General features: G+C 35.2%; 5 long non-coding RNA genes across 5 annotated transcripts; 3 read left to right on the top strand and 2 right to left on the bottom strand.

The window, feature by feature from the left end:
- The first annotated feature begins 62 nt into the window (after window positions 1-62).
- Window positions 63-2,250, top strand: LOC149651125 (uncharacterized). Its single transcript, XR_016371060.1, has 2 exons — window positions 63-1,715; window positions 2,125-2,250. It is a non-coding gene; the product is annotated as an uncharacterized LOC149651125 (long non-coding RNA).
- A 728-nt stretch (window positions 2,251-2,978) lies between these two features.
- LOC149651124 (uncharacterized) lies at window positions 2,979-4,844 on the top strand. The gene is made up of 2 exons (XR_016371059.1): window positions 2,979-3,283; window positions 4,394-4,844. It is a non-coding gene; the product is annotated as an uncharacterized LOC149651124 (long non-coding RNA).
- A 210-nt stretch (window positions 4,845-5,054) lies between these two features.
- Window positions 5,055-8,168, bottom strand: LOC149651123 (uncharacterized). Its single transcript, XR_016371058.1, has 4 exons — window positions 8,087-8,168; window positions 7,873-8,005; window positions 5,605-6,539; window positions 5,055-5,538 (listed from the first exon to the last, which is right to left on the bottom strand). It is a non-coding gene; the product is annotated as an uncharacterized LOC149651123 (long non-coding RNA).
- Window positions 8,169-9,369: 1,201 nt separating this feature from the next.
- LOC149651122 (uncharacterized) lies at window positions 9,370-12,483 on the top strand. Its single transcript, XR_016371057.1, has 4 exons — window positions 9,370-9,451; window positions 9,533-9,665; window positions 10,999-11,933; window positions 12,000-12,483. It is a non-coding gene; the product is annotated as an uncharacterized LOC149651122 (long non-coding RNA).
- A 210-nt stretch (window positions 12,484-12,693) lies between these two features.
- Window positions 12,694-14,559, bottom strand: LOC149651121 (uncharacterized). Its single transcript, XR_016371056.1, has 2 exons — window positions 14,255-14,559; window positions 12,694-13,144 (listed from the first exon to the last, which is right to left on the bottom strand). It is a non-coding gene; the product is annotated as an uncharacterized LOC149651121 (long non-coding RNA).
- Window positions 14,560-26,683: the final 12,124 nt, after the last annotated feature.

Here is a 26,683-nt window from a genome sequence, read left to right as displayed (position 1 = left end):
ATGGCTGCCTTAGGTCGAAAATCACTAAAATGAAGTCGGGTGAAACGACAGTAGTTTCCTCATAGACGTTTTCACCTAGGGGATCAACGAGAAATATTGAAAACAACTAATTCTTCAAAATTAAACGTTTTACCATGAATTTATTTAATAAATAAATTCATGGTTTTACATACTCCGCTCACAATTCTACACTTTAGTCAGCTTACGCCCCGGTTAATTTTTTAATTATCCCCGACTAATTGTTTTTGCTAATTGAATATAAACATATAGTATTAATCAAAACACCCCTTTTAACTTTTTGAGGTTATTTATTAAAATCACCCTTGGGCACCAGAGTACTTCGAGAAATTAGCGACAGGAAGTGCTGATGTTGCGTAGCGGGGGTTTCAAAAAATTCTGTACTTCAGTCCGCTTGAAAACTTTGCGTTTTTTCACTAATTATGAGTAAATTAAGTCAAATAACCGATTCGGAACGGCTAATCATGATGGGGAAAGCCCTATGCAACATTTAGAATAATTATTAAACGGCTTAAAAATTTCACACCCTTAGGCACACTAAAAAAGGTAATTTTTTTCATTTTAAACGCTTTCATTTAAATTATCAAGGTCTCCTAACATAAAACCGATTTCAAACGTAATTGTAATTAAACATATTAATGAGATAAACTTGGATCTCTATCCTTTGGCAACCTGAGCCAACCTCATGCTCAAATCAAAACAACGAAAATTAAAATTTCCTCACGGGTATTCTTTATCCAAGTAGACACTATGAAAAGTTCATAGATTAAAACAAAAAGTATACTTCATTCAAAGGAGCTACATTTGCAGTTATATATTTCTAAGACGCTTAAAAATTGTTAATAAAAGAAACTTTCTTCATTGTTAGGATCCGGACGCAACATATACAAATTTATCAAAACTTTTCATTATGCTGTTTTATTGTGTTTTATGCTGTTACTGTTTCAGTGTGTTTTATGCTGTTTTTGTGTCATTGTGTTCTATGCTATATTCTATTGTGTTTTACGCTGTTTAACTTTAACTATGTTTTTATGTAGTTGAATTGTGTTTTATGCTGTTTTATTGTGCATCATTGAGTTTCAACACTGATTTATTGTGCCTCATTGAGTTTAAACACTGTTTTATTGTGTTTTTGTGCCGTTTTATTGTCTTTTTATACGGTTTTATTGTGCTTTATAGTGTTTAATTGTGTTTTTTGCTGTTGTACTGTTTATACTTGTTTTTGTTTTTTGCAGTTTTATATGAATTTCGCAGTTCTAGTCCAAATCTATGAGTATTTGCAGATAAATCCCTGCGTACTCTCACCGAGGGAATATAACTTAGCGGAAGAGTGTTCGCTTCCCACATAGATTATAGAATTCTGTCTTTGAACATTCTCAGAATTTAAACGGGTTCTTAGTGAAGGAATAATAATTAGTAAAATAATAAACAGGGTGAACAAGGAGGATTCGCCGGGTAGAAGTCTGTTAACCAGGTTCCTTCAGCTGCCATTTGGTCCAAGTTTTTGGTCCCCGAAACCTCCAAGGTCACCCCTACCCATCTTTGAAGAGTTTATAGTATTGAAAATAAGTAAGACACTTGATGTGAAAACGTTCGTGGAAGCGATCCCTGGTAGCCGAAACTTTACCATCATATCAAACCCTTTATCTTTTAATAGCAAAGGGAAATGACATACTTGTCGCTGTTACGATAATAAGGTTGGTATTTTAACAAATATTTTTACTCAAGTCGTCCATAAACATAATAAATAAATAAATAAAGGACCTCGAGGGAAAATACATCTTTGTTTCACGGATTTTCCTAACTTTTGGAAGGGCCAATAGTTGAACATATTTTTAAATTTTATCGCGCGAAACACTAATGTATTGTTGTAAATGTTGTTGAATTAAAAACTCAAATGGTGCGCCCAATTGGTGGAATTTTCAAATCTATAAATTGTCCAGACTGACCCATTGTACTTCATCAAAGAACGTGTCTTAATCAAAACAACGCGTGCAGGTTCATTATTTATTAATTGTCGATTCTAACAAATTATTTGAATATTTCATGTTAATATTTAAAGTATATCTTCTGTCATATTAATTGAATTTTTCCGTTTATTTTCAGTTTCAGGAAGCAATATTCAGAAGTTACGCAGTTATAAAAATATTTTAATTGTTAATTTATAATAAAACCGAATGTATAAAATTTAATATATTTCAAAATAAACACTTGCATTAATATTTATAAGTCTGTCACTGTGTGATAAAATTAATTCTATTTATAAGCTCATTAAATATAGTTAGTAGCTTGATTTAAAGATTAATTAATTAGTATCTGGTGGAATATATTTCGAAATAAATAATTGATTCAATATTTTTAAGTCTGTGTGATAAAATTATTTTTACTTGTAAGCTTACTAATTATAGTTAGTTGCTAAGGTTCGTACCATCTGAAGTATGATTAAAGTACTTTCTCATCGTAATAGTGAGTCGAATATGTTAACATGACACACTAAACTAAATGACTTTAATACTGGTTACATAAAAGTGTATGTTTGTTTGTGTGTGGTAGTGAATGAATTTATCATACTCGGTCACGTGATATGACGTCATATCCGGTCGCGTCACATCAAACCCTGTCACGTGATATGATGTCATATCCGGTCACGTGACACGACGTCATATCCGGTCACGTGACATGACGTCACAGAGGTAATTGACTTGTGACGTCACGACAGATGTTTGTAATAGGTAATGATTATCCATTCAACTATTTCATTCATTTAGGCCTAACGTTAATTCATTTAGGCCTAACGTTCATTCATTTAGGCCTAGCGGTGTTCAGCTATTTGGATTTCGTGCCTAGGATACGTCACATCCGAGTCCGCGTATCGGCGCTTTTAGCGCCCCCGACGTTGGAAATTTTCTTCCAAGTTGGAAGTCGGGGTCGAGCGCATTCGGTACTTCGAAGCCGTCGATGTCACTCGCTTCGGAAAACCCCTCCCGCTCAGCTGATCGTAATCCCGGCTTTTGAGGTCGATTCTTGATAATCCCGTCATTTCTCTGATCGTTTTTGCCAAAGAGAGTCATTCCTTCTTTGTCTCGAAGCCGGCGAGGTTGCTTGGGAAAACTATTCCAGCTCAGCTAATCGTGATCCCGGCTTTTGACGTGGATTCTTAATAATTCCGCCATTTCTCTGATCGTTTTTGCCAAAGCCGCATGCTGAATTCGAAGCTCTTCAACTTACTTGGCAGCCATTGCTTCGCCTCGTGCTTCAACAGTCAGTAAGCTTAAAATTTTCAATAATCCGAACTCATCTAGCTCCCCTTAAATTATTTCATTTATTTCTAGTATTTAAATCAGTTAGGTAGTGTTAAATGTTAGTAAATTATATTTATTTATTGAAAATTAAGTACCATAAATAGAATTTTACAACGAGATATTGGACGAGGCTTAACGAAGACAATCCCTTGAAAATTAGTTTAGGGGCTATAATTATTACTAAGCTATTAATTAATTTAGAGATAATGTGAGAGTTTTCAAAAATCAAGTCCCATAGAGGTCATTTTCAAACACGAGGTTGCATTAAGGTTTTCCAAAAATTAGTTTAGGGGCTATTATTATCGAAGCTAATCGGCGTATGTAATTAATTTAGAGATAAGTTAGAGATTTTCAAAAATAAAGTCCCGCAGAGGTAATTTTATAACACCACGTTGCCCAAAGTTAAGCCTTGTCCCATATGAATACGGGTTTTATTTATGTGTTATGTGAGAATAGTCTTGATTTAAAATAAATAAATGACACGATTTCGGAAAACATTTTTCTTAACAATCATGGGAAACAATTAGCCAGAGTCTTAATTTAATTCAGGGTGCCAATCACGGTAGTCGAGCCTTTGTTTAATTCAGGGTGGTCGTAGTTAGTCTCTCTCAATAAATTTGGTAGCCAGTCTTTTAATTTTATTCATGGCGGGATATAATTATTTTAGATAATTAACCAAGGTTTTTATTTAAATGAAATCTAACGGGGCGAGATTAAGTTTATAATATTCTAACAGGGCGGGTACTAATATCTGAGCTTTTACTTAATGGGGTTATTAAAATTAAATTAACGGTGGTATTTTTAAATTATTAAATAAAGGGCTGGTTTTTTAAAACTATTTTCTGTACAATTTTGGGAAATAATTAGCTAGCGAGAGTATTTAATTCAGGCTGGAAATCACGGTAGTCAAGTTTTTCTTTAATTTAGGGTGCCAATTAGTTGGTTCATCTCACTTAATATATTTAGTAGCCAGTTTTTTAATTAAGGGCACGTTTTTTCTTATTTAAATCCATTTTGTTGGGCCCAAAAGTAGGCAATAGTTTAAGATGTATTATTAATGTTTTAATTTATAGATGCAGCTGATATTCTTGGATTTTTCTGTCGCTGATCATTATGGGACGTATCTTTCCCGACGAATTATCATTCCTGATGACATCCTTTGTTCCGATTGACGCATGACGAAGCTGTTCTGGACTTGCTATGTATCATTCCTGATGACACGCTTCGTTGGATTCACGTTACCTGATGTCTTCTGGACTTGCTCTTTCTCTCAGCGCCGACTTAAAGATATGGAGGAAATCATCGAAGCTAGAAGACACAAAATACATCATTTTTACTTGCAATTTTTTCATGTAACCACCTAACTTTATTTTTTTGCTTGCAAATTTTATTTGTAACTACTTATTATTTTTTTTGCGTTCAAACTTTAACTTACAAAACTCTTTAATATTTTTTTGTTCGAAATTTTTGTAAACACTTTGGTTTTTTTTTCTTTTTATTGAATAAATTTTGCCTTAAACCTCGTTCTTTCTTTTCTTTGAATTTTTACAATACTAGACTTGGTTTCAATTTTTTTTTATCGGGACTTAGGCTGATTTTTTTGACCCCTTTTTTTAAGCTTTTACTTAATAAAAAACATTAAAATAATTTTTTATATAAAAAAATTCATTATTTATTAAAAATTTGTAAAAAAACTTAATAAAAAACATTAAAATAATTTTTTATATAAAAAAATTCATTATTTATTAAAAATTTGTAAAAAAAATAAATTTTTTTTAAAAATATATAAAAATATGCAGAAAAAGGTCAAAAAAACTACCCTAAGTGTTTTTCTTATGTTTTTGTACTTTCCATAGTAACGAAACTTTAAATTTAAACTTAAGCTACCACCCCCAAAGTAAGCCTTGCGAGCCCAATTTAAATTTAACAAGTCCCTGTTCTACTCGGGAATTATTAAATTTAAACTAAAGCCCGCTGTGGAGCCCCCAAAACCAGGAAACTTCGTCCATAGCATGGGATTTCCAATGAAAGTCCACTCGTAGATTGAATTCCTCCACTCGATGATAGAATTCCTCCACTCGATGATAGAATTCCTCCACTCGATGATAGAATTCCTCCACTCGATGATAGAATTCCTCCACTCGATGATAGAATTCCTCCACTCGATGATTGAATTCCTCCACTCGATTATTTTAGTCCTCCACTTGAGAGAATGTCCCTGCGCAAGAGAAATTCTTATTATTATTCGGAGAAAATGTCACATGCATAATTTGAAATTAAATACCTTAATATGAAAATCCACTTGAATATTCTTGCATGATGTAACGTAAAATTTTCGGGCAGAAAACAAATTATTATTTGACAAATGGCAAATGCGTAACTTTAAACTAAATACTTTAGTATGGGGAAGTAAAATAATACCATAAAAACCTAAGCCTTGATTTAAACCCGCTTAAAATCGTGTTTACTTTTAAAGGACAAAGCGTATAAGCAACCTTCTACCTTAAACATAAATCATAAATTTATTTAGATCCTACAAAACTCCCTCAAAGAGTTGCCAAACGCTTTTCCCCTAAAAATATTTATAATTAAAATAATAAACTAGATGCCTTAATACCGCAAAGGGAATCTCATCCTTAAAATCCTGATTATGTTCATTATTCTTAAAAGGGAGGGCTAGGACCAATCTTTCACCTATTCCATAATTAAGCATTTTATTTATGTCCTGGCGCAAAAAAATCCCTAAATAGAACAGGACCTCAAGCACACTTCCCTTCTAAAAATAAATAGAATAATAAATAATGAACTAATTACCCTAATAATTGCATAAGATTTAAACATTGCCTAAAATGTTATACACGCTGTCTAAATAGTTTTCCTAATGAGATTCCCTTTCAACGGATAAAATCAAAGTGTAGACCTAAATTAAGAATGGAATTGACCTGGGGTTATTGACCTAATACTGCTAGAATTATTATTAATAAGATTTAATTATTGCTACGCGCTTAGTGCCTAAAATGTTCAACACGCTGTCTAAATAGTTTTCCTAGAGATTCAGTTTCAACGGATATAATCAAAGTGTACACCTGAATTAAGAATGGAATTGACCTGGGGTCATTGATCTGTCAATATTGCGTGCCATTTGTCAAATAATAGGTTGGATTCATTCTAGAATCCAACATAAATTGCTCCTTTCAAAACAGATATCTAAAATAAAATCTGTTCAATTCAAAAAATGAAATACAGTTTAAAAATTTTATCATCTTAAATGCAGAGCTGTGCTAATTAATTTGCAAATTAATTGAAGATGCTAAAATTACTTTACTACTAATTGGGAAGTAGTGGTTACTAATTAGTACGCATCGGAAAAGCATTTATCTAATCGAAAATTAATTAGGATTGGAAAATTAGCCAATTGGATTTTCAATTAATCCCTCGTAATTAATTTGTTTGAAAAATAAATAAGTTACTAATTGAATTTAATTAGCTTCTATATCTAATTGCTAATTAGCTAAATATTTCCATTTGCTAATTTAAATTCTAATTTAATTAGTTGCCAACTAATTAGAGCAGCTCTGCTTAAATGGCACAAGTATTTAGAATAACATTAATTTCACTTAGAAAGTTTAACTAAGACGAATCAAAAATTTAATAAGATTAATCTCAAATAAACGTCAATCATGAACACTGTACCATTTTACCGTAAAAGACTCAAGCTAAAAATCCTTAGGGCCTGCTAAACGTGAACAATTTGAAAGATTCCAACCTAATCTAAATCCCCAAACTAAACTTACAAATTCTTTCCAAGTACCCTTTTCTATACAGCTGAACAACTAGTAACTACACAAATAGTGCTGTTGCAGTGAAAACAGACTGGCCTGACACCCATACTAACACCAATAATTATGTATAGGTGTCATCAACCCTTGCTAAGCAAGTCCTAAATTAAGCCTGGAATTATACTGAGGTTCACGTATTAATGACATGATTGCCAACCTGAAATACAAGCGCCATAATACTTGGCTATTCTCCCTTACTGGGAGGCTAATAAAAATCATCCGCGGGTTTTCAACTTCTAAAAGTATCACAATATCACCGCTAACTTTACGAACCGCGATTAAAAACCATCCATGGACCCCCAAACGATATCATTCATTTATTTATAAGCTAATATTGATAGAGGGGAAAGTCTAACAAACTTACTAAAAAAAGGCTACTTGTACCAGTGGTTCACTTGAAATTATAGCCAATTTTTACGCTCAAAATACCGCAACATCCAATTTTTGCGTTCACACCCCAAGGCTGTAATTTGTACGGCTTGACTAACCATTGGTGCGTTAAAATAACGTCTAATTGAATTACTATGAGGTCGTAGACCTCGGTAGCAGAGCGTGGGACGGTAACCCAGAGGTCGTTGGTTCAAAACAACCCCGAGGTAGTGCACGGAATAACATCATTCGTAACTGACGATTCAATTTGAATTGACTAATAAACTCGTAACCCTTTAACTCTTGACATTGACAAAATTTGGAGTTTAAATGTTAGTACTTACTTTAATTACTTTGCGAGACGTACTTCCACATAAGCCTTGGCCTTCGTCACGTTCCTCACAGGCGCTAAGCCTAATCTCGTGGACGCAATTTACGAACTCGGAGTTTAGCATGATTTTTGCATATTTTCAGTGCCTAATTTACATAAAAATTAATGAACATGCCTTTTCACTTGAAATACGATTAAAAATTATGATAAAAAGATTAATAAATTACCAAATCCGGAGTATTTTAGCCAGCCTCGAAGAGAATCCTGAAGTCCCTCCTAAACGTCCTTTAGCAGCAGACGAATCATATTCTCAAGGTTATAGCCTACTCGATCACGCGCTCAACGAGGTGGATCGAGTATGCTATGACCGTGTCCATTATGCCACCATAGAGCAATATTATATAAGGCGTAGATATATTTAAGGCAATTTAATTAAACTTATGTTTTACTCCATTAAAACTACTCCACGGAAATATTACTTGCCACCATGGAGCATTAGCAAAGGAGACAGAGATACCATCGATAAAGAATGCGCGTGAGAAAATTTGTTTTCACGCTATAGAGTGCTGTCAGAGGCGCCAGTGTGACGTCACCCATGCTGTTTTCCCCATAAAGAAAAAACGGTAACTGTCATGGCCGCCCATTGCTAAAGGCAGACTCGTGACGTTTAACCTTGGATCTGACGTCACAACTGACAGCACTCTATAGAGAGCTTTCAGTTGGAGAAGGAGCTGAGTATCGTGACATAATTTACGCTGCCATATTGGTGGCAGACTTAGAAATAGCACACGTCCACTGGTCCAAAAACCAGTTTATTAATTGCTTGGACTAGTTTTTTAATTCAAAAAGTGGGGGTTACTGGTCCTCGGGACCAGTTTATTAATTGCAAATCTATAGGAGAACAAAGGCTGGGACCACTCCGGAGACCAGTTTATTATTTAGGACACTAGGGGGGTCACTGGTCCCAAGGACTAGTTTAAAAATTATCCTTATTTCTAAGTCTGATTGGTGGGTTTAAAGCAGCAATGAAGCTGAGACCACCCAATATGGCACTAACGTCACAACTGAGATATCTCTATAGGATAGACTGTTAGTATTTATTACTAAATACTAACATAGGCAGACTCGTGACGTTTAACCTTGGATCTGACGTCACAACTGACAGCACTCTATAGAGAGCTTTCAGTTGGAGAAGGAGCTGAGTATCGTGACATAATTTACGCTGCCATATTGGTGGCAGACTTAGAAATAGCACACGTCCACTGGTCCAAAACCAGTTTATTAATTGCTGCCATCGGAGATAGACGTCTATGTCCTTTGCTACTGCTCCATGGTGGCAAGTAATATTTCCGTGGAGTAGTTTTAATGGAGTAAAACATAAGTTTAATTAAATTGCCTTAAATATATCTACGCCTTATATAATATTGCTCTATGGTGGCATAATGGACACGGTCATAGCATACTCGATCCACCTCGTTGAGCGCGTGATCGAGTAGGCTATAACCTTGAGAATATGATTCGTCTGCTGCTAAAGGACGTTTAGGAGGGACTTCAGGATTCTCTTCGAGGCTGGCTAAAATACTCCGGATTTGGTAATTTATTAATCTTTTTATCATAATTTTTAATCGTATTTCAAGTGAAAAGGCATGTTCATTAATTTTTATGTAAATTAGGCACTGAAAATATGCAAAAATCATGCTAAACTCCGAGTTCGTAAATTGCGTCCACGAGATTAGGCTTAGCGCCTGTGAGGAACGTGACGAAGGCCAAGGCTTATGTGGAAGTACGTCTCGCAAAGTAATTAAAGTAAGTACTAACATTTAAACTCCAAATTTTGTCAATGTCAAGAGTTAAAGGGTTACGAGTTTATTAGTCAATTCAAATTGAATCGTCAGTTACGAATGATGTTATTCCGTGCACTACCTCGGGGTTGTTTTGAACCAACGACCTCTGGGTTACCGTCCCACGCTCTGCTACCGAGGTCTACGACCTCATAGTAATTCAATTAGACGTTATTTTAACGCACCAATGGTTAGTCAAGCCGTACAAATTACAGCCTTGGGGTGTGAACGCAAAAATTGGATGTTGCGGTATTTTGAGCGTAAAAATTGGCTATAATTTCAAGTGAACCACTGGTACAAGTAGCCTTTTTTTAGTAAGTTTGTTAGACTTTCCCCTCTATCAATATTAGCTTATAAATAAATGAATGATATCGTTTGGGGGTCCATGGATGGTTTTTAATCGCGGTTCGTAAAGTTAGCGGTGATATTGTGATACTTTTAGAAGTTGAAAACCCGCGGATGATTTTTATTAGCCTCCCAGTAAGGGAGAATAGCCAAGTATTATGGCGCTTGTATTTCAGGTTGGCAATCATGTCATTAATACGTGAACCTCAGTATAATTCCAGGCTTAATTTAGGACTTGCTTAGCAAGGGTTGATGACACCTATACATAATTATTGGTGTTAGTATGGGTGTCAGGCCAGTCTGTTTTCACTGCAACAGCACTATTTGTGTAGTTACTAGTTGTTCAGCTGTATAGAAAAGGGTACTTGGAAAGAATTTGTAAGTTTAGTTTGGGGATTTAGATTAGGTTGGAATCTTTCAAATTGTTCACGTTTAGCAGGCCCTAAGGATTTTTAGCTTGAGTCTTTTACGGTAAAATGGTACAGTGTTCATGATTGACGTTTATTTGAGATTAATCTTATTAAATTTTTGATTCGTCTTAGTTAAACTTTCTAAGTGAAATTAATGTTATTCTAAATACTTGTGCCATTTAAGCAGAGCTGCTCTAATTAGTTGGCAACTAATTAAATTAGAATTTAAATTAGCAAATGGAAATATTTAGCTAATTAGCAATTAGATATAGAAGCTAATTAAATTCAATTAGTAACTTATTTATTTTTCAAACAAATTAATTACGAGGGATTAATTGAAAATCCAATTGGCTAATTTTCCAATCCTAATTAATTTTCGATTAGATAAATGCTTTTCCGATGCGTACTAATTAGTAACCACTACTTCCCAATTAGTAGTAAAGTAATTTTAGCATCTTCAATTAATTTGCAAATTAATTAGCACAGCTCTGCATTTAAGATGATAAAATTTTTAAACTGTATTTCATTTTTTGAATTGAACAGATTTTATTTTAGATATCTGTTTTGAAAGGAGCAATTTATGTTGGATTCTAGAATGAATCCAACCTATTATTTGACAAATGGCACGCAATATTGACAGATCAATGACCCCAGGTCAATTCCATTCTTAATTCAGGTGTACACTTTGATTATATCCGTTGAAACTGAATCTCTAGGAAAACTATTTAGACAGCGTGTTGAACATTTTAGGCACTAAGCGCGTAGCAATAATTAAATCTTATTAATAATAATTCTAGCAGTATTAGGTCAATAACCCCAGGTCAATTCCATTCTTAATTTAGGTCTACACTTTGATTTTATCCGTTGAAAGGGAATCTCATTAGGAAAACTATTTAGACAGCGTGTATAACATTTTAGGCAATGTTTAAATCTTATGCAATTATTAGGGTAATTAGTTCATTATTTATTATTCTATTTATTTTTAGAAGGGAAGTGTGCTTGAGGTCCTGTTCTATTTAGGGATTTTTTTGCGCCAGGACATAAATAAAATGCTTAATTATGGAATAGGTGAAAGATTGGTCCTAGCCCTCCCTTTTAAGAATAATGAACATAATCAGGATTTTAAGGATGAGATTCCCTTTGCGGTATTAAGGCATCTAGTTTATTATTTTAATTATAAATATTTTTAGGGGAAAAGCGTTTGGCAACTCTTTGAGGGAGTTTTGTAGGATCTAAATAAATTTATGATTTATGTTTAAGGTAGAAGGTTGCTTGTACGCTTTGTCCTTTAAAAGTAAACACGATTTTAAGCGGGTTTAAATCAAGGCTTAGGTTTTTATGGTATTATTTTACTTCCCCATACTAAAGTATTTAGTTTAAAGTTACGCATTTGCCATTTGTCAAATAATAATTTGTTTTCTGCCCGAAAATTTTACGTTACATCATGCAAGAATATTCAAGTGGATTTTCATATTAAGGTATTTAATTTCAAATTATGCATGTGACATTTTCTCCGAATAATAATAAGAATTTCTCTTGCGCAGGGACATTCTCTCAAGTGGAGGACTAAAATAATCGAGTGGAGGAATTCAATCATCGAGTGGAGGAATTCTATCATCGAGTGGAGGAATTCTATCATCGAGTGGAGGAATTCTATCATCGAGTGGAGGAATTCTATCATCGAGTGGAGGAATTCTATCATCGAGTGGAGGAATTCAATCTACGAGTGGACTTTCATTGGAAATCCCATGCTATGGACGAAGTTTCCTGGTTTTGGGGGCTCCACAGCGGGCTTTAGTTTAAATTTAATAATTCCCGAGTAGAACAGGGACTTGTTAAATTTAAATTGGGCTCGCAAGGCTTACTTTGGGGGTGGTAGCTTAAGTTTAAATTTAAAGTTTCGTTACTATGGAAAGTACAAAAACATAAGAAAAACACTTAGGGTAGTTTTTTTGACCTTTTTCTGCATATTTTTATATATTTTTAAAAAAAATTTATTTTTTTTACAAATTTTTAATAAATAATGAATTTTTTTATATAAAAAATTATTTTAATGTTTTTTATTAAGTTTTTTTACAAATTTTTAATAAATAATGAATTTTTTTATATAAAAAATTATTTTAATGTTTTTTATTAAGTAAAAGCTTAAAAAAAGGGGTCAAAAAAATCAGCCTAAGTCCCGATAAAAAAAAATTGAAACCAAGTCTAGTATTGTAAAAATTCAAAGAAAAGAAAGAACGAGGTTTAAGGCAAAATTTATTCAATAAAAAGAAAAAAAAACCAAAGTGTTTACAAAAATTTCGAACAAAAAAATATTAAAGAGTTTTGTAAGTTAAAGTTTGAACGCAAAAAAAATAATAAGTAGTTACAAATAAAATTTGCAAGCAAAAAAATAAAGTTAGGTGGTTACATGAAAAAATTGCAAGTAAAAATGATGTATTTTGTGTCTTCTAGCTTCGATGATTTCCTCCATATCTTTAAGTCGGCGCTGAGAGAAAGAGCAAGTCCAGAAGACATCAGGTAACGTGAATCCAACGAAGCGTGTCATCAGGAATGATACATAGCAAGTCCAGAACAGCTTCGTCATGCGTCAATCGGAACAAAGGATGTCATCAGGAATGATAATTCGTCGGGAAAGATACGTCCCATAATGATCAGCGACAGAAAAATCCAAGAATATCAGCTGCATCTATAAATTAAAACATTAATAATACATCTTAAACTATTGCCTACTTTTGGGCCCAACAAAATGGATTTAAATAAGAAAAAACGTGCCCTTAATTAAAAAACTGGCTACTAAATATATTAAGTGAGATGAACCAACTAATTGGCACCCTAAATTAAAGAAAAACTTGACTACCGTGATTTCCAGCCTGAATTAAATACTCTCGCTAGCTAATTATTTCCCAAAATTGTACAGAAAATAGTTTTAAAAAACCAGCCCTTTATTTAATAATTTAAAAATACCACCGTTAATTTAATTTTAATAACCCCATTAAGTAAAAGCTCAGATATTAGTACCCGCCCTGTTAGAATATTATAAACTTAATCTCGCCCCGTTAGATTTCATTTAAATAAAAACCTTGGTTAATTATCTAAAATAATTATATCCCGCCATGAATAAAATTAAAAGACTGGCTACCAAATTTATTGAGAGAGACTAACTACGACCACCCTGAATTAAACAAAGGCTCGACTACCGTGATTGGCACCCTGAATTAAATTAAGACTCTGGCTAATTGTTTCCCATGATTGTTAAGAAAAATGTTTTCCGAAATCGTGTCATTTATTTATTTTAAATCAAGACTATTCTCACATAACACATAAATAAAACCCGTATTCATATGGGACAAGGCTTAACTTTGGGCAACGTGGTGTTATAAAATTACCTCTGCGGGACTTTATTTTTGAAAATCTCTAACTTATCTCTAAATTAATTACATACGCCGATTAGCTTCGATAATAATAGCCCCTAAACTAATTTTTGGAAAACCTTAATGCAACCTCGTGTTTGAAAATGACCTCTATGGGACTTGATTTTTGAAAACTCTCACATTATCTCTAAATTAATTAATAGCTTAGTAATAATTATAGCCCCTAAACTAATTTTCAAGGGATTGTCTTCGTTAAGCCTCGTCCAATATCTCGTTGTAAAATTCTATTTATGGTACTTAATTTTCAATAAATAAATATAATTTACTAACATTTAACACTACCTAACTGATTTAAATACTAGAAATAAATGAAATAATTTAAGGGGAGCTAGATGAGTTCGGATTATTGAAAATTTTAAGCTTACTGACTGTTGAAGCACGAGGCGAAGCAATGGCTGCCAAGTAAGTTGAAGAGCTTCGAATTCAGCATGCGGCTTTGGCAAAAACGATCAGAGAAATGGCGGAATTATTAAGAATCCACGTCAAAAGCCGGGATCACGATTAGCTGAGCTGGAATAGTTTTCCCAAGCAACCTCGCCGGCTTCGAGACAAAGAAGGAATGACTCTCTTTGGCAAAAACGATCAGAGAAATGACGGGATTATCAAGAATCGACCTCAAAAGCCGGGATTACGATCAGCTGAGCGGGAGGGGTTTTCCGAAGCGAGTGACATCGACGGCTTCGAAGTACCGAATGCGCTCGACCCCGACTTCCAACTTGGAAGAAAATTTCCAACGTCGGGGGCGCTAAAAGCGCCGATACGCGGACTCGGATGTGACGTATCCTAGGCACGAAATCCAAATAGCTGAACACCGCTAGGCCTAAATGAATGAACGTTAGGCCTAAATGAATTAACGTTAGGCCTAAATGAATGAAATAGTTGAATGGATAATCATTACCTATTACAAACATCTGTCGTGACGTCACAAGTCAATTACCTCTGTGACGTCATGTCACGTGACCGGATATGACGTCGTGTCACGTGACCGGATATGACATCATATCACGTGACAGGGTTTGATGTGACGCGACCGGATATGACGTCATATCACGTGACCGAGTATGATAAATTCATTCACTACCACACACAAACAAACATACACTTTTATGTAACCAGTATTAAAGTCATTTAGTTTAGTGTGTCATGTTAACATATTCGACTCACTATTACGATGAGAAAGTACTTTAATCATACTTCAGATGGTACGAACCTTAGCAACTAACTATAATTAGTAAGCTTACAAGTAAAAATAATTTTATCACACAGACTTAAAAATATTGAATCAATTATTTATTTCGAAATATATTCCACCAGATACTAATTAATTAATCTTTAAATCAAGCTACTAACTATATTTAATGAGCTTATAAATAGAATTAATTTTATCACACAGTGACAGACTTATAAATATTAATGCAAGTGTTTATTTTGAAATATATTAAATTTTATACATTCGGTTTTATTATAAATTAACAATTAAAATATTTTTATAACTGCGTAACTTCTGAATATTGCTTCCTGAAACTGAAAATAAACGGAAAAATTCAATTAATATGACAGAAGATATACTTTAAATATTAACATGAAATATTCAAATAATTTGTTAGAATCGACAATTAATAAATAATGAACCTGCACGCGTTGTTTTGATTAAGACACGTTCTTTGATGAAGTACAATGGGTCAGTCTGGACAATTTATAGATTTGAAAATTCCACCAATTGGGCGCACCATTTGAGTTTTTAATTCAACAACATTTACAACAATACATTAGTGTTTCGCGCGATAAAATTTAAAAATATGTTCAACTATTGGCCCTTCCAAAAGTTAGGAAAATCCGTGAAACAAAGATGTATTTTCCCTCGAGGTCCTTTATTTATTTATTTATTATGTTTATGGACGACTTGAGTAAAAATATTTGTTAAAATACCAACCTTATTATCGTAACAGCGACAAGTATGTCATTTCCCTTTGCTATTAAAAGATAAAGGGTTTGATATGATGGTAAAGTTTCGGCTACCAGGGATCGCTTCCACGAACGTTTTCACATCAAGTGTCTTACTTATTTTCAATACTATAAACTCTTCAAAGATGGGTAGGGGTGACCTTGGAGGTGTCGGGGACCAAAAACTTGGACCAAATGGCAGCTGAAGGAACCTGGTTAACAGACTTCTACTCGGCGCATCCTTGTTGTTCACCCTGTGTACTATTTTATTAATTATCATTCCTTCTCCAAGAACCCATTTAAATTCTGAGAGTGTTCAAAGACAGAATTGATCTCCCCGTTCTCAGGTTAAAGCTTTGTTTCCACCAGCGCCCCACAGGACGCTATACTGTAAAAGTCGCTTATGGATACTTCAACCTTGAAGGATAGAGGGATGAAGTGGAAACCCCCATTCCTATAACGTTGCCTCTGTACTTCATCTTCGGCACCGAAATCCTGCCAACATCCTCAGCGTTTAGGTAGGGTCATATAGTACGAAATCGTAAAGGTTCTACAAAGGGAATTAAAATTTCAATTTATATTTTTTTTAATTAACGCGATTCTCCACACTCGCCTTAACAGACGGGATCTCCACAAAGATGGCCGACTTAATTTACAATGGTCGATGTTCTGGAAGGCACAGGCGAACCGCTGCGCGTTTAAATTAATCGTTCAACTTACTGCAGCCGGCTAAAATTTGAAGTTTCGTAATTGCCAAGCTAGGCGCTCATCCACTAGGTCACTTATCTAAAGCGTACTTTCATAAGATGTTTAAGTTTGTCGCTGGTTACTGAGAGCTTGTATCTTATAAACGTATGCCTAAAGGGTTTAATGAAGGATGATTAAACGTGAAATGGACATAGGGTGTCACTCGAGCGAGCACCAATAACCCTAAATGTTCTTACTTAGTTAAGAATTTGGCCCCATGTCTCGCACTTTATTATTTATCTAAATTTCTCAACTTTTCTCTGGAATCAGATCTCTCTTAATTACGTGGTTCCTTGAATAAAAGAGGTTAATTGGATTTTTCCACGCAAATCGGGGCTCGATTTGACAAGGAGAAAATAAGCCTCGTAATATAAAAGGACATAGTGGAGAATTTATTGAGCAGAGAATAGATACTTTAGTTTCACCGGAGTTTTTAAAAAATGCGCTCGACGTCGGTCTCCGCTCCAAAAGTTAGGTAAAAGTTTGATAAATTGAATTCCAGGCGATCCTGTACGTTGACGATATACACTCTCGGCTCTCCGCAATAAAAAGCGATTAATCTGGAAAGCGTTGAGCGTGAGGAAAGTGGATGACCCGCGGTGAAGCGGCCGACTTCTACCATCGTGGATAGCGTACAATCAGATATACATTGCTGAAAGTACAATACTAGAAAAATGTCTCGTGTCGAGCCATGTTTATTGAAAAATCCCTTGAGATAAAACACTGTGGAATTTTACCTTATAAGGAAGGTATGTTGAAGTATGACTTGAAATCTTTCGCTTTCTCCGGCTATCTTTCTATTAATAAGACTCCGACACAAAACATGATTAGTAACAGTAACAGTAAAAAGAAAGGATAAAAGAACAAGTAGAACTTTTGTGGACTAGTGTCGAAACTTCAAACACTTTACTTCCGTTACTGTCCTACTGGTCTTTCAGTGTTCCTCCTCTTAGGTCGTACTCGGCAAGGTCCTAATCTCTACACGACTCTAATAAGCGAGCTACGAGACAAGCCGTCTCTCGGAACATTGTATACAAGTACGTTGAAAATCATAGGTCAGTAAAAGATAAGGGGTTATATACGGTATCCGCTTTATTCTACCGTGCATGGAGCATTATGAAGGTTTCGGTCGTTAAGGTTCGCTCAGCTACAAGCCCTTCTATTTTCTGTCTATTGTGTTCACGATGTGTATAACCTAGTGGAAAACGTTTCCCTTCGCTTTTGTTAAGTTCCGGAGCTAATAACGAAACGTTGCGATACTCTTTCAATAGCCGAATGTTTCCTTACTGTTACCAAGCTCTACTAGTGTAAATGCCAAATACCTACAAGAGGAATTACGTTTGGTTTTACAGATTCACCAATGTGGCCTCTAATTTATCAATAACAACATTTGCTGGGTTCTAGTTTTTAATCTCATTACCACGTTCTTTACCAACCATAAAGACATTCATTATTTCGCACATACGACTTACGTCACGTTTACTTTGTCCGTCCGCATTGGTGGTACGAAAGAACCCGTATAGTATCCGTACAACGCTTCCAACTTGTTTTCATTAATGACGTCTTCCTTAAGCCGGCAAAAGCCAAGCATTTCTCCAAACCCTAACCCTAAAAAGTTCAAACCACGTAATGAAGGTTTACCACCACGTACATGTAGTATTTTCTTGGCGGGGAGGCAGCAACCAAGTCCAAATTGAATCATAATCAGTACTTTTCTTGGTAAGGGTAAAAGAAAAAATTCTTCAGCCTCGATTTTTTTATAAGAAAAACAAACTCAATTTCTGGGGCTGTAAAAAGACGTGAAAAGCTCAGGGTGTTCCTCGAAAAGCCAGTTAGGACTACGCACGTCAGAAGTACCAAAAAACGCTGTCCTTAAAGGAATTGTGAAAAACATTTTAAGTTATGGAATAAGACAAAAAAAATGTGTCATGTCTGTCAATTTGTGTCACTGTACTTGTACCAATCTCCAACCGATCACACATTGATGTAAAGAAAAAGGTACACTGCAGTGAGCGTATTGCAATATCGTTTAAAGGTCAAGTAAAAGTTCTTAAAATCCAAGGAACCCAAATAGGAAAATAAATAATAACATTCCAGTATAAAATTGTTGGAGACCTCTTCGCTAGTGTTTCTACCATGCCTTTAACAAATTTTAGGCCCGTTAGCCCCTTAAAACCTTTTCATTTTTTCACACGTAAACTTGGAAAAAAAGTGAAAGTCGACCAGTAATTTTTTGCCCCATCGATATCCCTTAGCTTAAACTCCTTCCGAAATTGTATAGGAAGGAAGCAAGCTGACGCTGTTTCATCAATTCCGCTACTCAAAACTTGGCTTTTCTTCGATCATCGGCTCCTCGTTCGTTTTGGATCGAAGAAAACGAATGCCTTTCTCCATCTTTCACTAAACACCCCAGAAATTAGAATAATGGCACCGGAGGAACGAGCCGAGCGATCAGTGTTAAGCCGACGCATTCCCAACCCCTTCATTGTTCGTTCTATTGTTGTACGCTCATTTAAAATCGAATCCTAAACGTCAAGCGAGCGCATTTAACGCCAGACGTTTATAACGTAAAGCAAAACATAATGCTACCAACGATGAAATTACCTCGAAATATTTGAAAATACTTCGAATTATTGCCTTCTTACGATTTGCATACCAGTGCATATACTGATTAAGTTTTCCCTTCTCTTAAATGGAAGCTGGTGATCCACGACTAGATCGAGGTTTTTGAGATCAAGACGTAAACACTTTACGTCTGTCCTTCAGTTTAAATGACAACTTGTAGATGATGGGTGTAAATGATGGAAAAATATTATGTAAGAAACATAAAAGAGACTGAAGAAGTATGGGTTCCATGACTATAAATCTGTGGACAGGATAGTAAGGCACCATTGCGATTGGCAGACAACATTTGGCTCCCTTAGCTGTCTCATCGATTCTTCTACCAGATAATACATCGTGGTAGTTTCTTTTTGGCGTCGTTAAGTTTGGATTTTCCTTAACTTGGATGCGTGTCAAAGGCTGTACAAACTATCTACACAGACACAGAGAGAAGCCCAAAGCTGGTAATTGGAAAATAATCTACAGACAATCCTACAATCTCAGGCTCTTAGAGTTTATTTAGTACGGTGTAAATCTATACAGACAGGTTATTCAATTTGGAAACTTGTTCTTACCCTTAATCTATAGGCTCAGTCTGTCTGTTTCTATAAAAAAATCAACATATAGTTGAAACACGGACTACACTGTCTTCATTAAAGGGGTTTTAGCCGTTCGATTACAGTTTTATATTACGAATGTCATAAGTTCATAAGATATGTGTGTCACTGTATGGTTACAAACTGGAGCGCACTTATGGAACGTATCTTATAAACTTATGGAGTATCTATCAAATTTCCAATCGATACATTGTCTTATTGATATGCGAGAAAAAAGCTTCACCAGTTTAGTCTTTGGCTTGGTTAATACCCCGTTCAGTTCGTTGATTAGACTGTCTATATTGCCTCTCTTTCGATATTTGATCAGATTTTTTTTTCGATAAGGACTTATTAAGGCAGCCTGTTGCCGGTTGCTTCATTAAAACAGATCCTAAATGTAAGATCACGTCTTCCGTGCATATTATTAAATTAAACACTATTTAAGTCACTCTTAGTATCCTTAAATATTGAAAGCTGACTAACAATCAATGCAAATATCTACATTTTGGAACTTGAATAACGCAAGCAGCATAAGTTTATAAGATATGTTCCATAAGTATGACACTTCATATACTTCGCAATGCTAGAGACTTACAGCTCGAGCTAGTTCGAGAACGACAAGAGAGAATAGACTACATTCGGTTAATTTTGCAGTCCATCTTCCTATTTAGTCTGTACAGGCAATAATATACGACGTTTCACCATAAGTCACTTCATGACAAGCTCTCAGTAACCAGTGGCAAACTTTTGGAACATATCTTAATGTCAACGTTCCATATAATTCTTTGTCCATCCTTAAGGACAAGGCTTAAGTTACTTTTCCCTACATGGCATAGTTCAAAACCAACCATTCCGAATTCTAATGTACATCCAAACGGTAATAATCTAGGATTTATATATCCTTTATTCGATACCTATAGAAAAGAAATTTCCATTCTTCAACTCCATGCATGCAGAATCTCACAGAAATCCCAAGAAAGCCCATTTGTACTTTCGGAATATTTTTTTTTCTTTCTTTTTTCCTTTCTAAAAATAGGTTTTTTTATCTCTCAGCAAGAAAAGGAAAGCACTCCGCCGGCAAGAAAAATATTTAAATTGGGTGAGAAGCCTCCAGTATATTCAAATTGGAGATTCTCTAGACTCTAGAGTATTTCGGAGAATTGCTGGAATTCGTTTCATTTTAATAAGGCTAAAAACTCGAACCTCAAGTTACTCGAGTCCCTTTTTTCTCTCCCTTCGAAGACGTGAGACAGAATTAAAGGAAAAAAAAAATTACCCTTAAAACAAGAGTTACTAATTTCTTACAGAATGTCGAAATAAATATCTTAACATCTCAAATGATCATGGTTCCTTACCGATAATCTTGTTACTGGAATGATCGGGGAAAATCGAGTTAGGAAGCTAGATGCTTTGAAAAACGGACTCCAATTTATCTTTTTTTTTTCGGTTAATTGAGAGGTACAATGAAGTGCCTTTCACACAACCCTTATCTCCAACTATAGTTTGATTAATTTGAGTTGGTCAAATTGAAATCGTATCGTGAGTTACTGACCCTAGATTACTTGTCGCGAAAACTACGAGAATTCGACCAATCAGAGCCATTTATACGCCACGTCATAGTAATTGTCTGGTGTGAAAGGCCCTTATCTAAGTTGATTACAATCTAGCCGCGTTTACACGAGACACTTTGGAACCGTTTTCAACCGTTTTTAAAAGGCCTAACACTTTTTAAAAAATAATATTTGCATTTTCTCGTGAAAGATCTCTGATTTTATCAGCTTAATATTATTTTTTGTACATTCCAAAACGGTTTAAAACGGTTTCAAAGTGTCTCGTGTAAACGCGGCTTCTGTTCGGGCGTCGTTCGAGAAAGAAAACCGAAATTAAAGAAGTAAATCACTTTGCGGTTTAATCTACTGGAAAACAGTAGTGTTTTTTAAGCATCCCCAGGGATCAATACACACGCCTTTAATCTTAATTCCAAAAAGCTAAAGCTGAATAAAACTTAATCTTCTTTCCAACAAAAGCGATTTAAGAAATATATGTATAAAGGGTACAGGTGATATTTAAATTTAATTTTCCCGTCCAATTGGGAAAGAGGGTTTTAAATTTGAATTTATAGTGTGTCAACGAAAAATGGATGAATTCATTCCTAATCAATAAGTAAAATTTGAAGATACAGGGTGTTTGTGATAAGTCTGCCGTAAATTAAACGTTGTATGTGTTCTTTGGGTCAAACTTAGTGAAAATTATCAAAGAACGTGTAGTCTACAACATGGAGAAATTACCTTTACTATAACAGCTTACCCACACTTCTACCCATTTAACAGGACACTTTTGGTAGCTAAAGGTTCTATAACGTTCCCAGATTGAAGACTTCGTCTTAGAGGCCAATTAATGTTTGGGAGCATATATCTCTGCAACAACCCCATGTCCTTTGACATGCACTTTCCACCCATTTTGACACTAAGAACACCCTATTCAATTTATGGCAGACTTATCAAAAACATCCTGATTACTAAAGCACTTAAAACGTTCCCGTGCAACTTTGCTATACCTACAGTTCTCTAAAAATTCAAAATCGTTATATATAACCGACTGGAAAATGAATAGAATATTTCTCTTCATCTCCATAGTAACTATTTCGTTCCCCTTCATATCTTAAACTATACGCGAAGTTATAAATAGTATCGCTTTGGACCATTTACCTTCGGACTCGCCATATAAGAGCGGCCAGTTACGAATACGTACACGCAAATAGGTATTTTAGAGCCAGTATGGGAATTCGCTCTCCTCTCCTCTGGAGACTGAATTGATTCGAAAGCAATTTCGAACCCCACCCTTTTCAAATTATGCTGCTATTTTGGGGTCGCTTTTATCTTTGCGTCGCACACCAAAGACTAAGCTGTATACGGTTAAAAAAAGGACGAGCAAATCAATAAACACCTTCGGGACGGCTTCCCGGCTCGTTGACCGTTTTCTGAATGGACCCATCTCGATTCTGACCGGCCGTCTCTTTTCTCTAACCATAAGTAAGATCTCAATAAGTAAAACTCTCCCATGCCAGGGCTCATCCTTTATATAAAGAATATATCCAGACCGTTTGACCCTTGACTTATGCTATATAACTCATCCCTCTTTCCTATATAGCTAATCTTAACTATTTAGGCCTTGTAACGTACACTATAGGTATAAAAGGCCAGGCACTTCTAATATCTAGTTTTATTGATATAATAACTAGATAAGAGGTCAGGGAAGCGTGCCAGATTGCCTGAGATTCTTATTATAGTGTTCTTCGTTTTCAGCTATAGCTCGAAAGGAAGAGGGGTTAGAACTTACACCGCAGACGTGCCCGGGTTTCGTAAGATTTCAAACCAAATTCTGCCCTCAAACTCGAGAGAATATGACCTATGGTTAATTCTAGTTTGAAATGTCAGTATTATGGATTTTACAGCGCAGGGATACTATATACTAAACCCCTTAGAGTTAGAAGTAGTTGCTGACAATTAAGGAGGAATACTGTAAAGAAGAATATTCTAATTTCGGGAGAATTCTTTCGAGTTTATAATTTTAGCGAACTCTCTCCAGAAGTTAAATGCTTATCTCGGTAATGAGAAATTTGATACAGTTTTCCACGAAAATTCGTTATAGGATCAAAGTTTGGAAACCCTAGCTTAGTCTAATTTAATACTTAATAGAATATCGCGGATATTTTTGAATTTAAACGCGTTATAAAATTTATACTTGGCATCATAACGCGCAATAGATGATTCGTTGAAAGTTGGAAAAATCATCCGGTGACGTATTTAATTGCAGTTGCTTAATGTCCTAGCTGAGTTGGCACGAGGTCAAAGGTTATACATTGGAAAAATAAAGTAACTTGTAAATCTTGAAAATGTTTACATTAGGCTTGGGTATTTGAAATGTGTATTTAATAAACTTTTTCATAAATTTCGTTTATACCCAATAATGCCATAAAACCTTGAGGCTTAAAAAGAACCTCGAGAAACGCAATATGAACATAACATACCGTTAGTAATATATCTCACGGGGTTTTGGGACCATCTTCGATGTTGCATTATTCATTGCTTAGAAACCAAGTAAAGGCGGTGCATGCCCCGTACGCTTACAGCGAGATTCAATTCTTCGTTTATTGTTTCGGCAAACATCCAGAATGGCAGAATAGAAGATCAAACAAATATTTATAAGGAAATAAAAATTTCCTTCCGTTACAGTTTTAAAAAGAATAATAAATGGGGAAACATTTAATTCCCTTCAAATAAACGAGAACATTTATCAAAGTAACGCTTTATAGCATAACGAAATATGACACAACAGAAATGGTTAATAAACAATTTAAAAGTTATTAATGGTTGTATAATAACAGACCCTCAACTGCCTACCTCTTTTTTTACTTAAAACTCAAGCCTAAGTATTTAACAACGTTGCTCTAAAGATTTCCTGGCATCTCTCATGTCAAAACTTCTATTCCAAATACAATATTGGTGTGGCATAGGTTTATAAGATATGTTCCATAAGTATGACACTTCCTACACTTCGAAATGCTTACTTAGAGACTCCCTGAGAGCTAGTTAGAGAACGACAAGCATGAATTGAATGACTACACTCGGTGGTTAATTTTGCAGGACTTCCATCTTCCTATTTAGTCTGTTCTAAGCCTTTGACAGCGCCTCACCACGCGTTGCTTTACGAGAATCCATGATCTACGTCACTTCATGACAAGCTCCAGTTTGTAACCAGTGACAAACTTATGAAACATACCTTATATAAACTTATGGTGTGGGTAAGAATGGTTTACTCGTGGGTCTAAACCCGAGAGATTCTTTAACGGAAAAACATGGTTTTAGAACGTGTTTCTACTTCTAAATAACAGCATGAAAAAGAGGTTGCATTTTCCAAACCATAAAAGCATCCATGCACGTGACTAATATGCCAAATATTTGTCATTCCTAATATCATTTATATTTACCACAAATCCTTTCTTAGAATTTTATAATTACTACTGATAATCAACTTCAAACTCCGTCAGTTAAATAGACATAGAATAATTTAACGTCGAATTAAACACTTGGCGATTCAATCATTAAGATCAATCAACTATTACTCATTAAGGATTCCAATCCCATCTATATCACTTTGATTTAACTACACATCAATAAACTTTATTAATCCGCGATCAATAGCGATTGAATCTGAGCTCGCCCTTTAGTTGAGGTTCATCTGACAAACTTAATAAAGCTAAATTAAGATAAATCTAATTATAACTATAGACGCTCATTTAACTATATTCCAATTTTCAGCACCAAATTAACGATTGCTAATCAAATACATTTGGAATTTAATTAATATCCCGGGAGAAACACACGGGATAGATCTAAATAAACCAAAATCAGAAAATGTTGCAGGTTTAAACAGATACTCAAACCGTCGTCAAACCTGGAAATTGGATTGAAGGGAGATACGAAATTGTCCAATAAACGACTCGCGGTTTGGACTTCAGTTAGGCCCAAAAATTAAGAGGTTTGGACAAGAAGTTATATCTAGTTTATAAGGGAGAAGGTATAAGATGGCCAAGTATGCGCGCGTCATAGTCCCAGTCACCCTTTCAAAAAACAAGGGGGGACGTAAAAGGAGGCCACCGGGCTATTTCGCCTCTCCTCAGTCGGAAAAAAATTCTGAAAATACATAATTTTCTTCATTCGCGTCGCGTTGACGTGAGTTTTTAAGAACCAGTGAGATGCTGCTTGTAATTTAGAGGCGGGGATTAACTCAGGACCTACGTTTCGACTGGAGATAAAGCAGGAAATGTGGAAAATTTATATCTTCTCCCTAATAAACCAGATATCACTTCTTGGTTTGGACTTACCGAAATTGAAGTCCAGAACGTCAAGGACACTAGACGTTTCTTAAACTCTGTATTATTTCTTTTCGACGTCTTTATCGTGTAAGTTAAGTTATTCTATATACTTATCTTAATTCCAGTCTCGAAACCCTTTGCATTTTAAAAAGGTACACGGAATTTGAAGGGACAGCTAGCTATAGGACCTTAAAGTGTTATATTAAGGCATTTTATTCAGCTATTTTCCAGTAACCATGAGCTTGGCCTCTTTTAGAGCTAGAAGAAGACATTAGAGGATGTTTTTATAGACGTTCCAGAGATAAAACAATAAAAAGTGGCCTCGAGGGACAGAGGGACAGAGAGAGAGTAAAGCGAGTTATAAGCTAAATTAACTACTATCGACTTTCCATTATCTTTTATCGGGGCCCATTTTAAAATGTCGCGTCGGCCAAGCGCAAAAAAGTAAATTAAAAAAATATATATACAAGTTTTTGCACACCAACCCTTGCACTTTGCATTAATATTATAACAGAAAAAGTCTGATAAGGTCTTGCTTACCATAAGGGTGTCATAATCTCCATAAGTATGAGTAATCGAAGTAGAGGCGCATCTCCTGGTGGCGCCTTTCAATGCAGAGACAGAAACCATGGTCCACTGTGACTGAGATCTCAATCTCCACTCGAAATCCGACTCGATCATAGTAAGTCGTCACTGTAAACGCATATACCAGGGATAGATTTAATTTTAGAAGTAGGAATGGAGAACAGAGTAATGTGGGCGCGCGTCATAGTCCCGGACCCCCTTCCACGGGACGGAGGGGTATAAAAGAAGAGGCGGGTCATAGCGACAGAGGTAAAAGGTAATTACGTATTTTTCGCCGTCCCCGTCAGCAACGTCATCAAAACGTAGTTAACTGAGCCAATAAGATAATTTAAACTATTCGTTACGTGTTGGATGGAGGGGCTCTATACTTCTAAAATTAAATCTATACCTGCGCATACTAAGCAATATATGGTTATGATCTTACTTGATTTTCATGTCCTTGG

Source organism: Phalangium opilio, unplaced genomic scaffold (genome assembly GCF_054372755.1).
Source record: "Phalangium opilio isolate 3A_F unplaced genomic scaffold, DU_Popi_V2 ptg000082l_1, whole genome shotgun sequence".
Lineage (NCBI taxonomy): Eukaryota > Metazoa > Arthropoda > Arachnida > Opiliones > Phalangiidae > Phalangium > Phalangium opilio.
The sequence above is the reverse complement of the archived record's forward strand: the minus strand, read 5'-3'. Positions and strand labels throughout refer to the sequence as shown.